Genomic DNA, 15036 nt, shown 5'->3' with positions numbered 1-15036 from the left:
CTACCCTGACAGGGAAAGAAAAATAAGGATAAAAATGTACCATTGCCAGTAGCTGCATGGATGGAAGAGCCGTGGATGTTGTTTAACAGGAGTGGTCCACCCCTAAAGGTGGCACAGACGCCTCAGGCTTCTGTGTGAGTGGACCTTACCTGTTATCCCAGCTTCTCATCCTGCAGCTGTATACACATTAAATGTGGCAGAATACCTTTTTCATTAATGAACTACACAGAATGCAATGGTACCAGTTCCATCGATACTCAGTGTGTAGGAATTGATGCCACGTTAGGGCAGATGCCCCCTGTGTAACTACCACCTTACAAATGATCAGGGAAGCCTTACTATTACATGTTAACAATACCACCAACATTACAGCCTTCTCCTCTGCACTAGAGGGTAACATGGTAGCCAAATGGGTGGCAAACTTATTTAACGGGTCAGTCGTAGGAGTACCAAAGAACATGTATATCGTATGCGAACACCAGGCGTATAAATGGCTCCCAAGTAACTTTACAGGTACATGTACACTGGCTTATCTAACACCTGCCACGTTCATCATACCACATGTAGATATAAATGTTAATGCAGTGCCCAGACACACATTATATAAAAGGAAAGCAGACAATAGGCCTCGGCCAGATGGACGACCCCATGTGGTGAGCATAGGAACTGCAAATGCAATTATAAGCACCCTGTTAGTCTATCCCATGATTACGCAGATGTGGGATAAACTAGTAGAGGCTACAGACTATCTGGATCAGCAAATATTTGAGATACTCAACTTACTAAATGCCACCAATATAATACAAAGACAATTGATCGTGGTAGCCAATCAACACACCATAGTACTCGATTACCTAACTGCCTCTCAAGGAGGAATGTGTCAGATTGTGGGACCAGCCTGTTGTCATTATATTGATCCCGCAGGAAGCCTCCGTATTAAAGCTAGCATAACAAAAGTAGCTGACTTCAGAGAGAAATGGCTAAAGGAACATAAAGAGAATGAGGACAGCTGGTGGGGAAACACCTTCTCATTCTTGAACCCTGCAAATTGGTTTAAGGGTATAGGAGGATGGATTGCAGGAATAATACAGGGGATTTTACACATACTACTCATTATATTAGTATTATATATACTTGTTAAACTAGTCATTTATTTAGTACCAATGATATGTAAGAAGACCAAAAAGATTGTTCATCACAAACCTAAGCCGAAAAGTTTTGACGACCAATACCCTATGTCCTGAAGTAATATTCAAGATCATTTACCGGTGAATGGACTCAGGTCCCATTTGATGGAAACACCAAGTGAAGTAGCTGGACAATGAGAATGAATATGAAAAACAGGAGGGTTTAATAAGGAAGGATGAACAATTATTTAATTTTCATATTATTCTATGTGTAATATCTTTTTATGCCTACGTGTCAGGACGATGTTTATCTGACATTGCGTGACTTGTGTAACATTTCTCTTCTTAGCTTATCTTGGGTGGTCAGACATCTTAGACTGACCCCGCCTTTATCTGTACATTTCAGCAAACAGCTTGACCACGTTTTGCTGAGTAATTGTGGTTTTGTCCTATATATATATGTGTTATACTTGCCAATAAATCAGAGAGATATTCTGACAGACAATCATGACTGCTGTGCCTGATTTGATGTACAGAGGGCCCGTATATATTTCTCAAGGCCGACATTAATTTGAACACCACTCAACAAAGAAGGGAAGTCCATTTTGCTTCTGACAAACACAGTCTACCTGAAGGGGGCTTCCATGACAACGCAAAAAATAAAAAAGTTATGGGTCTTAGAATATGGCGACACAGAAAACAAATGATTTTATTAAAAAAAGTGATTTTATTGTGCAAAAGCCGCAATACATAAAAAAACGATATCAATTTGGTATCGCCGTAATCGTATCAACCTGCAGAATAAAGCTAACATGTAATTTAGGGCGCACTGTGTATGCCGATAAAAAAAACAATAAAAAACGATTCCAGAATTGCTTGTTTTTGGTAATTTCCTTTACCAAAAAATGAAATAAAAAGTGATCAAAAAGTGGTATGTGTTCCAAAATGGTATCAATAAAATCTACAGCCCGTCTCGCAAAAAACAAGCCCGCACACCGCCCAATCAACTGAAAAACAAAAAAGTTACGGCTCTAGTAATGCGGGGATGAAAAAACATCTCAATGCGCAGGCCGGAGGGGACATTCCTTCAGTTTCAGGTCCCTAATATTTAGGAACTAGGAAAGGGAAGAGACATCGCACATCCGCTGGAAGCGAGGGCGCCCGTATTATACCAGCGCAAAACTTTCCCTGTAATATTTCCCAAACTACGAAGGAGAAAAAGTCCCCAAAAGGTGCAGAGCGTTACAGAAGGGGGATAAGAAAGAAAACCGTTTATCAGTGTGACACCGGCCTGTGCATAACGGATCGCTTCACAGCGTAACACACATCTATGGATAATTGTATTATTTACCCCATTAGTATACCCTCTTATTATGCCCTGATGTACTCCGCACAGATTACATATACCCTGATGTACTCCTCACATATTACATATACCCTGATGTACTCCTCACATATTACATATACCCTGATGTACTCCGCACAGATTACATATACCCTGATGTACCCCTCACATATTACATATACCCTGATGTACTCCTCACATATTACATATACCCTGATGTACTCCGCACAGCTTACATATACCCTGATGTACTCCTCACAGATTACATATACCCTGATGTACTCCTCACATATTACATATACCCTGATGTACTCCTCACATATTACATATACCCTGATATACTCCGCCCAGATTACATATACCCTGATGTACTCCGCACAGCTTACATATACCCTGATGTACTCCGCCCAGCTTACATATACCCTGATGTACTCCGCACAGATTACATATACCCCTGATATACTCCGCACAGCTTACATATACCCTGATGTACTCCTCACAGATTACATATACCCTGATGTACTCCGCACAGATTACATATACCCTGATGTACTCCTCACATATTACATATACCCTGATGTACTCCGCACAGATTACATATACCCTGATGTACTCCTCACAGCTTACATATATCCTGATGTACTCCTCACATATTACATATACCCTGATGTACTCCTCACAGCTTACATATATCCTGATGTACTCCGCCCATATTACATATACCCTGATGTACTCCTCACATATTACATATATCCTGATGTACTCCTCACATATTACATATACCCTGATGTACTCCTCACATATTATATATATCCTGATGTACTCCTCACATATTACATATATCCTGATGTACTCCTCACATATTACATATACCCTGATGTACTCCACACATATTACATATACCCTGATGTACTCCTCACATATTACATATATCCTGATGTACTCCTCACATATTACATATACCCTGATGTACTCCTCACATATTACATATACCCTGATGTACTCCTCACATATTATATATATCCTGATGTACTCCTCACATATTACATATATCCTGATGTACTCCTCACATATTACATATACCCTGATGTACTCCTCACATATTATATATATCCTGATGTACTCCTCACATATTACATATACCCTGATGTACTCCGCCCATATTACATATACCCTGATGTACTCCGCACAGATTACATATACCCTGATGTACTCCGCCCATATTACATATACCCTGATGTACTCCGCACAGATTACATATATCCTGATGTTCTCCGCACAGATTACATATACCCTGATGTACTCCTCACATATTACATATACCCTGATGTACTCCTCACATATTACATATACCCTGATGTACTCCGCACAGATTACATATACCCTAATGTACTCCTCACATATTACATATACCCTGATGTACTCCTCACATATTACATATATCCTGATGTACTCCTCACATATTACATATACCCTGATGTACTCCTCACATATTACATATACCCTGATGTACTCCGCACAGCTTACATATATCCTGATGTACTCCTCACATATTACATATATCCTGATGTACTCCTCACATATTACATATATCCTGATGTACTCCACACATATTACATATACCCTGATGTACTCCTCACATATTACATATACCCTGATGTACTCCGCACAGCTTACATATACCCTGATGTACTCCTCACATATTACATATACCCTGATGTACTCCTCACATATTACATATATCCTGATGTACTCCTCACATATTACATATATCCTGATGTACTCCTCACATATTACATATATCCTGATGTACTCCTCACATATTACATATACCCTGATGTACTCCGCACAGATTACATATACCCTGATGTACTCCTCACATATTACATATACCCTGATGTACTCCGCACAGATTACATATATCCTGATGTACTCCTCACATATTACATATACCCTGATGTACTCCTCACATATTACATATACCCTGATGTACTCCTCACATATTACATATACCCTGATGTACTCCGCACAGCTTACATATACCCTGATGTACTCCTCACATATTACATATATCCTGATGTACTCCTCACATATTACATATACCCTGATGTACTCCTCACATATTACATATACCCTGATGTACTCCTCACATATTACATATACCCTGATGTACTCCGCACAGCTTACATATACCCTGATGTACTCCTCACATATTACATATACCCTGATGTACTCCTCACATATTACATATACCCTGATGTACTCCGCACAGCTTACATATACCCTGATGTACTCCTCACATATTACATATATCCTGATGTACTCCGCACAGCTTACATATACCCTGATGTACTCCGCACAGCTTACATATACCCTGATGTACTCCTCACAGCTTACATATACCCTGATGTACTCCTCACATATTACATATATCCTGATGTACTCCTCACATATTACATATACCCTGATGTACTCCTCACATATTACATATACCCTGATGTACTCCTCACATATTACATATATCCTGATGTACTCCTCACATATTACATATACCCTGATGTACTCCTCACATATTACATATACCCTGATGTACTCCTCACAGCTTACATATATCCTGATGTACTCCTCACATATTACATATACCCTGATGTACTCCTCACAGCTTACATATATCCTGATGTACTCCGCCCATATTACATATACCCTGATGTACTCCTCACATATTACATATATCCTGATGTACTCCTCACATATTACATATACCCTGATGTACTCCTCACATATTATATATATCCTGATGTACTCCTCACATATTACATATATCCTGATGTACTCCTCACATATTACATATACCCTGATGTACTCCACACATATTACATATACCCTGATGTACTCCTCACATATTACATATATCCTGATGTACTCCTCACATATTACATATACCCTGATGTACTCCTCACATATTACATATACCCTGATGTACTCCTCACATATTATATATATCCTGATGTACTCCTCACATATTACATATATCCTGATGTACTCCTCACATATTACATATACCCTGATGTACTCCTCACATATTATATATATCCTGATGTACTCCTCACATATTACATATATCCTGATGTACTCCGCACATATTACATATACCCTGATGTACTCCGCACAGATTACATATACCCTGATGTACTCCTCACATATTACATATGCCCTGATGTACTCCTCACATATTACATATGCCCTGATGTACTCCTCACATATTACATATACCCTGATGTACTCCTCACAGATTACATATACCTTGATGTACTCCTCACATATTACATATACCCTGATGTACTCCTCACATATTACATATACCCTGATGTACTCCTCACATATTACATATACCCTGATGTACTCCTCACATATTACATATACCCTGATGTACTCCTCACATATTACATATACCCTGATGTACTCCTCACATATTACATATACCCTGATGTACTCCTCACATATTACATATACCCTGATGTACTCCTCACATATTACATATACCCTGATGTACTCCTCACATATTACATATACACTGATGTACTCCTCACATATTACATATATCCTGATGTACTCCTCACATATTACATATACACTGATGTACTCCTCACATATTACATATACACTGATGTACTCCTCACATATTACATATACACTGATGTACTCCTCACAGCTTACATATATCCTGATGTACTCCTCACATATTACATATACCCTGATATACTCCGCACAGCTTACATATACCCTGATGTACTCCGCACATATTACATATATCCTGATGTACTCCGCCCAGCTTACATATACCCTGATGTACTCCTCACAGCTTACATATACCCTGATGTACTGCGCACAGCTTACATATACCCTGATGTACTCCGCACAGCTTACATATACCCTGATGTACTCCTCACATATTACATATACCCTGATGTACTCCGCACAGCTTACATATACCCTGATGTACTCCTCACATATTACATATACACTGATGTACTCCTCACAGATTACATATACCCTGATGTACTCCTCACATATTACATATACCCCGATGTACTCCTCACAGCTTACATATACCCTGATGTACTCCGCCCATATTACATATACCCTGATGTACTCCGCACAGATTACATATACCCTGATGTACTCCTCACAGCTTACATATACCCTGATGTACTCCGCCCATATTACATATACCCTGATGTACTCCGCACAGATTACATATACCCTGATGTACTCCGCCCATATTACATATACCCTGATGTACTCCTCACATATTACATATACCCTGATGTACTCCGCACAGCTTACATATACCCTGATGTACTCCTCACAGATTACATATACCCTGATGTACTCCGCCCATATTACATATACCCTGATGTACTCCGCACAGATTACATATACCCTGATGTACTCCGCCCATATTACATATACCCTGATGTACTCCTCACATATTACATATACCCTGATGTACTCCGCACAGCTTACATATACCCTGATGTACTCCTCACAGATTACATATACCCTGATGTACTCCTCACATATTACATATACCCCGATGTACTCCTCACAGCTTACATATACCCTGATGTACTCCGCCCATATTACATATACCCTGATGTACTCCGCACAGATTACATATACCCTGATGTACTCCTCACAGCTTACATATACCCTGATGTACTCCGCCCATATTACATATACCCTGATGTACTCCGCACAGATTACATATACCCTGATGTACTCCGCCCATATTACATATACCCTGATGTACTCCGCACAGATTACATATATCCTGATGTTCTCCGCACAGATTACATATACCCTGATGTACTCCTCACATATTACATATACCCTGATGTACTCCTCACATATTACATATACCCTGATGTACTCCGCACAGATTACATATACCCTAATGTACTCCTCACATATTACATATACCCTGATGTACTCCTCACATATTACATATATCCTGATGTACTCCTCACATATTACATATACCCTGATGTACTCCTCACATATTACATATACCCTGATGTACTCCGCACAGCTTACATATATCCTGATGTACTCCTCACATATTACATATATCCTGATGTACTCCTCACATATTACATATATCCTGATGTACTCCACACATATTACATATACCCTGATGTACTCCTCACATATTACATATACCCTGATGTACTCCGCACAGCTTACATATACCCTGATGTACTCCTCACATATTACATATACCCTGATGTACTCCTCACATATTACATATATCCTGATGTACTCCTCACATATTACATATATCCTGATGTACTCCTCACATATTACATATATCCTGATGTACTCCTCACATATTACATATACCCTGATGTACTCCGCACAGATTACATATACCCTGATGTACTCCTCACATATTACATATACCCTGATGTACTCCGCACAGATTACATATATCCTGATGTACTCCTCACATATTACATATACCCTGATGTACTCCTCACATATTACATATACCCTGATGTACTCCTCACATATTACATATACCCTGATGTACTCCGCACAGCTTACATATACCCTGATGTACTCCTCACATATTACATATATCCTGATGTACTCCTCACATATTACATATACCCTGATGTACTCCTCACATATTACATATACCCTGATGTACTCCTCACATATTACATATACCCTGATGTACTCCGCACAGCTTACATATACCCTGATGTACTCCTCACATATTACATATACCCTGATGTACTCCTCACATATTACATATACCCTGATGTACTCCGCACAGCTTACATATACCCTGATGTACTCCTCACATATTACATATATCCTGATGTACTCCGCACAGCTTACATATACCCTGATGTACTCCGCACAGCTTACATATACCCTGATGTACTCCTCACAGCTTACATATACCCTGATGTACTCCTCACATATTACATATATCCTGATGTACTCCTCACATATTACATATACCCTGATGTACTCCTCACATATTACATATACCCTGATGTACTCCTCACATATTACATATATCCTGATGTACTCCTCACATATTACATATACCCTGATGTACTCCTCACATATTACATATACCCTGATGTACTCCACACACATTACATATACCCTGATGTACTCCGCCCATATTACATATACCCTGATGTACTCCGCACAGATTACATATACCCTGATGTACTCCGCCCATATTACATATACCCTGATGTACTCCGCACAGATTACATATATCCTGATGTTCTCCGCACAGATTACATATACCCTGATGTACTCCTCACATATTACATATACCCTGATGTACTCCTCACATATTACATATACCCTGATGTACTCCGCACAGATTACATATACCCTGATGTACTCCTCACATATTACATATACCCTGATGTACTCCTCACATATTACATATATCCTGATGTACTCCTCACATATTACATATACCCTGATGTACTCCTCACATATTACATATACCCTGATGTACTCCGCACAGCTTACATATATCCTGATGTACTCCTCACATATTACATATATCCTGATGTACTCCTCACATATTACATATATCCTGATGTACTCCACACATATTACATATACCCTGATGTACTCCTCACATATTACATATACCCTGATGTACTCCGCACAGCTTACATATACCCTGATGTACTCCTCACATATTACATATACCCTGATGTACTCCTCACATATTACATATATCCTGATGTACTCCTCACATATTACATATATCCTGATGTACTCCTCACATATTACATATATCCTGATGTACTCCTCACATATTACATATACCCTGATGTACTCCGCACAGATTACATATACCCTGATGTACTCCTCACATATTACATATACCCTGATGTACTCCGCACAGATTACATATATCCTGATGTACTCCTCACATATTACATATACCCTGATGTACTCCTCACATATTACATATACCCTGATGTACTCCTCACATATTACATATACCCTGATGTACTCCGCACAGCTTACATATACCCTGATGTACTCCTCACATATTACATATATCCTGATGTACTCCTCACATATTACATATACCCTGATGTACTCCTCACATATTACATATACCCTGATGTACTCCTCACATATTACATATACCCTGATGTACTCCGCACAGCTTACATATACCCTGATGTACTCCTCACATATTACATATACCCTGATGTACTCCTCACATATTACATATACCCTGATGTACTCCGCACAGCTTACATATACCCTGATGTACTCCTCACATATTACATATATCCTGATGTACTCCGCACAGCTTACATATACCCTGATGTACTCCGCACAGCTTACATATACCCTGATGTACTCCTCACAGCTTACATATACCCTGATGTACTCCTCACATATTACATATATCCTGATGTACTCCTCACATATTACATATACCCTGATGTACTCCTCACATATTACATATACCCTGATGTACTCCTCACATATTACATATATCCTGATGTACTCCTCACATATTACATATACCCTGATGTACTCCTCACATATTACATATACCCTGATGTACTCCACACACATTACATATACCCTGATGTACGTCTCACACATTACATATACCCTGATGTACTCCGCACAGATTACATATACCCTGATGTACTCCTCACATATTACATATACCCTGATGTACTCCTCACATATTACATATACTCTGATGTAGTCCGCACACATTACATACGCCACCACATTATAAACTGCCAGCAAAACTCAAACAGAAAAACTACCAAGCAAAATCCATGCTCGAAATGGCGGTCTTTCCCTTCTTAGCCCTACAGTGTGCCCAAACAGCAATTTATGGCCACAAGTAAGGCATTACCATACCCGGGAGAACCCGCTTAACAATTTATGGGGTAAGATTCTCTAGGGGCACAACATATTGTGCGGTGAATGGGCAGATCAGTGGAGAAATTGCAATTTTCACCATCCACTGCGTATTCATTTCTGAAAAACACCTGTGGAGTCTAAATTCTCACTACACCCCTTGATAAATGCCTTTAGGGGTGTAGTTTCTAAAACGGGGTCACTTTTGTTTGGTACATCAGTGGTTTTTCAAATGCAACATGGCGTCCGCAAACCATTCCAGCAAAATCTACGCTCCAAAAGATAAATACCGCTCCTTTTCTTCTGAATGCTCCCATATACGTAAACAGCTGATTATAACCACATATGGGGTGTTACCGTACTCGGGAGAAATTACTTTACAAATGTTGGGGGGCTTTTTCTTCTCTATTCCTTGTAAAAATGAAAAATGTTGATCTAAAACTACATCTTGTTGGAAAAAAAATTTATTTTTCATTTTCATGGCTTAATTCTAATTAATTCAGCAAAAAACCTTTGGGATCAAAATTTTCACTATACCCCTAGATGATTCCTCAGGGGGTGCAGTTTCCCAAATGGAGTCACTTTTGGGGTGTTTCCACTGTACTAGTACTACAGGGGCTCAGCAAATGTGACATGGCGCCCAGACACTATCCAAAATCCAAATGTTGCTAGTTCCATTCTAAGCCCTGCCGTGTGTCCAAACAGATGTTTGTGACCACATGTGGGGTATTGTTTTACCCGGGAGAAGTTGCTTTACAAATGTTGTGGTGCTTTTTCTCCTTCAGTCGTTGTGGAAATGAAAAAAAAATACCTAAACCTACATTTTCTTAGAAAAAATGTAGATTTTCATTTTTACGGCCTACTTACAATAAGTTCTGTAAAACACCTGTGGGGTCAAACTGCTCACTGTACCCCTAGATAATTTCCTCATAGGGTGTAGTTTCCAAAATGGGGTCACTTGTTGGGGGTTTCCACTGTTTTGTCCCCTCAGGGGCTTTGTAAATGTGACATGGCCTCCGCAAACCATTCCTGCTAAATTTGAGTTCCAAAAGCCAAATGGCGCTCTTTCCCTTCTCAGCCCTGCCGTGTGTCCAAACAGCCGTTTATTACTACATGTGGGGTATTGTTTTACTCGGGAGAAATTTCTTTACAAATTTTATGGTGCTTTTTCTCCTTTAGTCCTTGTGGAAATGAAAAAAAATTAGCTAAACCTAGATTTTATTTGAAAAAATGTAGACTTTCATTTTCACAGCCTAATTCCAAAAATTTCTGCAAGAAACCTGTGTGGTCAAAATGCTCACTATACCCCTAGATAATTTCCTCAAGGGGTATAGTTTCCAAAATGGGGTCACTTGTTGGGGGTTTCCACACTTTTGTCCCCTCGGGGGCTTTGCAAATGCGACATGGCCTCCGCAAACCATTCGTGCTAAATTTGAGCTCCAAGAGCCAAATGGCGCTCTTTCCATTCTAAGCCCTGCCGTGTGTCCAAACAACCGTTTATTACCACATGTGGGGTATTGTTTTACTCGGGAGAAATTGCTCTACAAATGTTGTGGTGCTTTTTCTATTTTAGTTCTTTTGGAAATGAAAAAAAATTAGCTAAACCTACATTTTATTTGAAAAAATGTAGATTTTCATTTTCATGGCCTAGTTCCAAAATTTTTTGCAAAAAAACTGGCCAGTCAAAATGCTTGCTACACCCTAAATAAATTCCTCGAGGGGTGTAGTTTCCCAAATGGAGTCACTTTTGGGGGGTTTCCACTGTTTTAGTTCCACAAGACCTGTTCAAACCTGACATGGTGCCTAAAATATATTCTAATAAAAAGGAGGCCCAAAATCCACTAGGTGCTCCTTTGCTTCTGAGTCCGGTGCTTCAGTCCAGTAGCACACTAAAGCCACATGTGGGATATTTCCTAAAACTGCAGAACCTGGGCAATAAATATTGAGTTGCATTTCTTGGGTAAAACCTTCTGTGATACAAAAAAAAATGGATTCAAAATGAATTTCTGGAAAAAAATAATGAACTTTGTAAATTTCACCTCTACTTTGCCTTAATTCCTGCGCAATGTCTAAAGGGTTAAGAAACTTTCTAAATGCTGTTTTGAATACTTTGAGGGGTGCAGTTTTTAAAATGGGGTGACTTATTGGCGGTTTCTAATATCTAAGGACCTCAAAGCCACTTCACAACTGGACTGGCCCCTGTAAAAATAGCATTTTGAAATTTTCTTGAAAATATGAGAAATTGCTGCTAAAGTTCTAAGCCTTGTAACGTCCTAGAAAAATAAAAGGATGTTCAAAAAACTATGCCAATCTAAAGTAGACATATGGGGGATGTTAGCTAGCAACATTTTTGTGTGGTATAACTGCCTGTCTTACAAGCAGATATATTTAAATTGAGAAAAATGCTAATTTTTGCAATTTTTCACTAAATTTTGGTGTTTTTCACAATTAAATACTGAATGTATCGGGCAAATTTTGCCAGTAACATAAAGTTCAATGTGTCACGAGAAAACAATCTCAGAATCGCTTGGATAGGTAAAAGCATTCCGGAGTTATTACCACATAAAGTGAAACATGTCAGATTTGAAAAATCAGGCTCTGTCAGGAAGGTCAAAAGTGGCCAAAGAGGGAAGGGGTTAATGAAGCTGCCAGTTGAGGACCTGTGAGGCGTCTATTTCTCAAACTAGGGACTCTAATGTACTTGTCTTGTTGCTCAGTTGTGCAGCGGGGCCTCCCACTTCTCTTTCTGCTCTGGTTAGAGCCTGTTTGTGCTGTCCTCTGAAGGGAGTAGTACACACCGTTGTAGGAAATCTTCAGTTTCTTGGCAATTTCTCGCATGGAATAGCCTTCATTTCTAAGAACAAGAATAGACTGTCGAGTTTCACATGAACGCTCTCTTTTTCTAGCCATTTTGAGAGTTTAATCGAACCCACAAATGTAATGCTCCAGATTCTCAACTAGCTCAAGGGAAGGTCAGTTTTATAATATTCCCAAACCCCCATCCCATCCAACCTTACTCTAACACCAATTCTCTATCTAACAAATATTTACACAATAAGTATATTTACACAACCCAGACTAAAAATACATTTCAAAACTAAAAATGAGTAAACCTTGGTGGGGAATTTGGGTTGGAGCCACTGGGGTAATATTGGGGATACCCACTGCTGGTGTATTGGTGGGGGGGGGGGATAAGGAAAAAAGGAGCTCTGGAATTGGAAACCATCAGTGGGCAGGGAAACTGGGGGAGGTAGATACACATTCACAAGGTCGGTCTGGGTGGCGTTGTACTTGACCCCGGGGGCATCATCTATCCCGAAGTAGCATACCAATGGCCAGTGACTGTCCGGAGATTATTAATAAGAACACCGATTTTGGAAAGGGTGGTGAGGAGACTCAGACTGCCACCGCGGCATTGATGAATGACAAAATTATGTCAGAGTTCTGTAGGCATCTGGCGGCATCGAGATGCAATACCATATCTGAAAAAAATCACATTCATCTTCGCCGTCCACCCTGAGGATAAAGGACATGGCTTCTGTCTCGACCTCTAGCTGCCTGTCCATTGTCCGGAGGGCTCTCCGAGTCTGCCCTCTGGGGGAAGATGTAAGAGGGGCGGGGTGTTGGGGTGGCAACCGGTGCAGCAGCTGTTGGCGATGTAGTTGTTGTAGCTGCTGCTGCTTCGCCTTCCCCCTCTGTTGGTGTGGCCACCTATGAAGGTCCCACCAGATGTTCCAACTCCCCTTTCGCTTCCTGATGCTGCTGGCCCGAAGTCCTAGGAGTGAGCTCCCTCTCCCTCTGCTGCTGTTCCTCTTGTTTTGCAGGGGACTCCGGCAGACTCTTCCGAAAACTTACTTGAGATCTATGTGAGTACAAAAAAACAAAAACATTAGGATTAATGGATTAAAAATTACAGTTTTCCTCACATAGACCATTATTTTTTATTTTTTTTTAAAGTATGAAATAAAAAATATGCTCCACTCGTTTGAAGGGGGTTGTCAGCATCTGTATGGATTTCTTCATTTGTTACAAACTCACCAATTTCCCCCTGCTCCCCTCTAGTGGGGTCCGCCAGTCTGGGTAGGCCTGCCACTCCTCCTGCCGTAGGGTTCGGTTGCTGTACCCTGACGCCCTTTGTCCCAGAAAATGGGACGGGCTTGCAACTATATAAAAAAAAAAAGATTAATGTCATGTTAAAAATTCAAATAAAAAAACCAAAACATAGATTTATATTATCTTTACCAACAACCAAAAAAATACATTGCACTCAAAAATTAACAGATGTTACTTTATAGCCAAACACAAAGCCACATGTGGCCAAATGAGTGTAAATAGTGTGCCTGGCTATTTAAGTGCCACGTGAGAGCACAATTTAAAACCTCTATATGTTACACACAGAAAATGTGGCCTCGTCTGAACTACACGCCAATTCAATGGGAATCAGTTTGTAGGCGTATTTCCAGCCGTATTACGAGGCGATTTACTCTACGAAATACACCTGCAATTTACCTGTGTAAACATGCCCTTACACAGAAACTTTGGCACGATATATTTTGCCTCTTTGGTAAGGTCTTTTGCATAGGTGGGCTCATCTGAAAAGACTAAGGCCCCATGCACACG

The sequence above is a fragment of the Rhinoderma darwinii genome, chromosome 8, assembly GCF_050947455.1.
Source record: "Rhinoderma darwinii isolate aRhiDar2 chromosome 8, aRhiDar2.hap1, whole genome shotgun sequence".
Taxonomy (NCBI): domain Eukaryota; kingdom Metazoa; phylum Chordata; class Amphibia; order Anura; family Rhinodermatidae; genus Rhinoderma; species Rhinoderma darwinii.
This window is presented reverse-complemented; position numbering follows the sequence as displayed.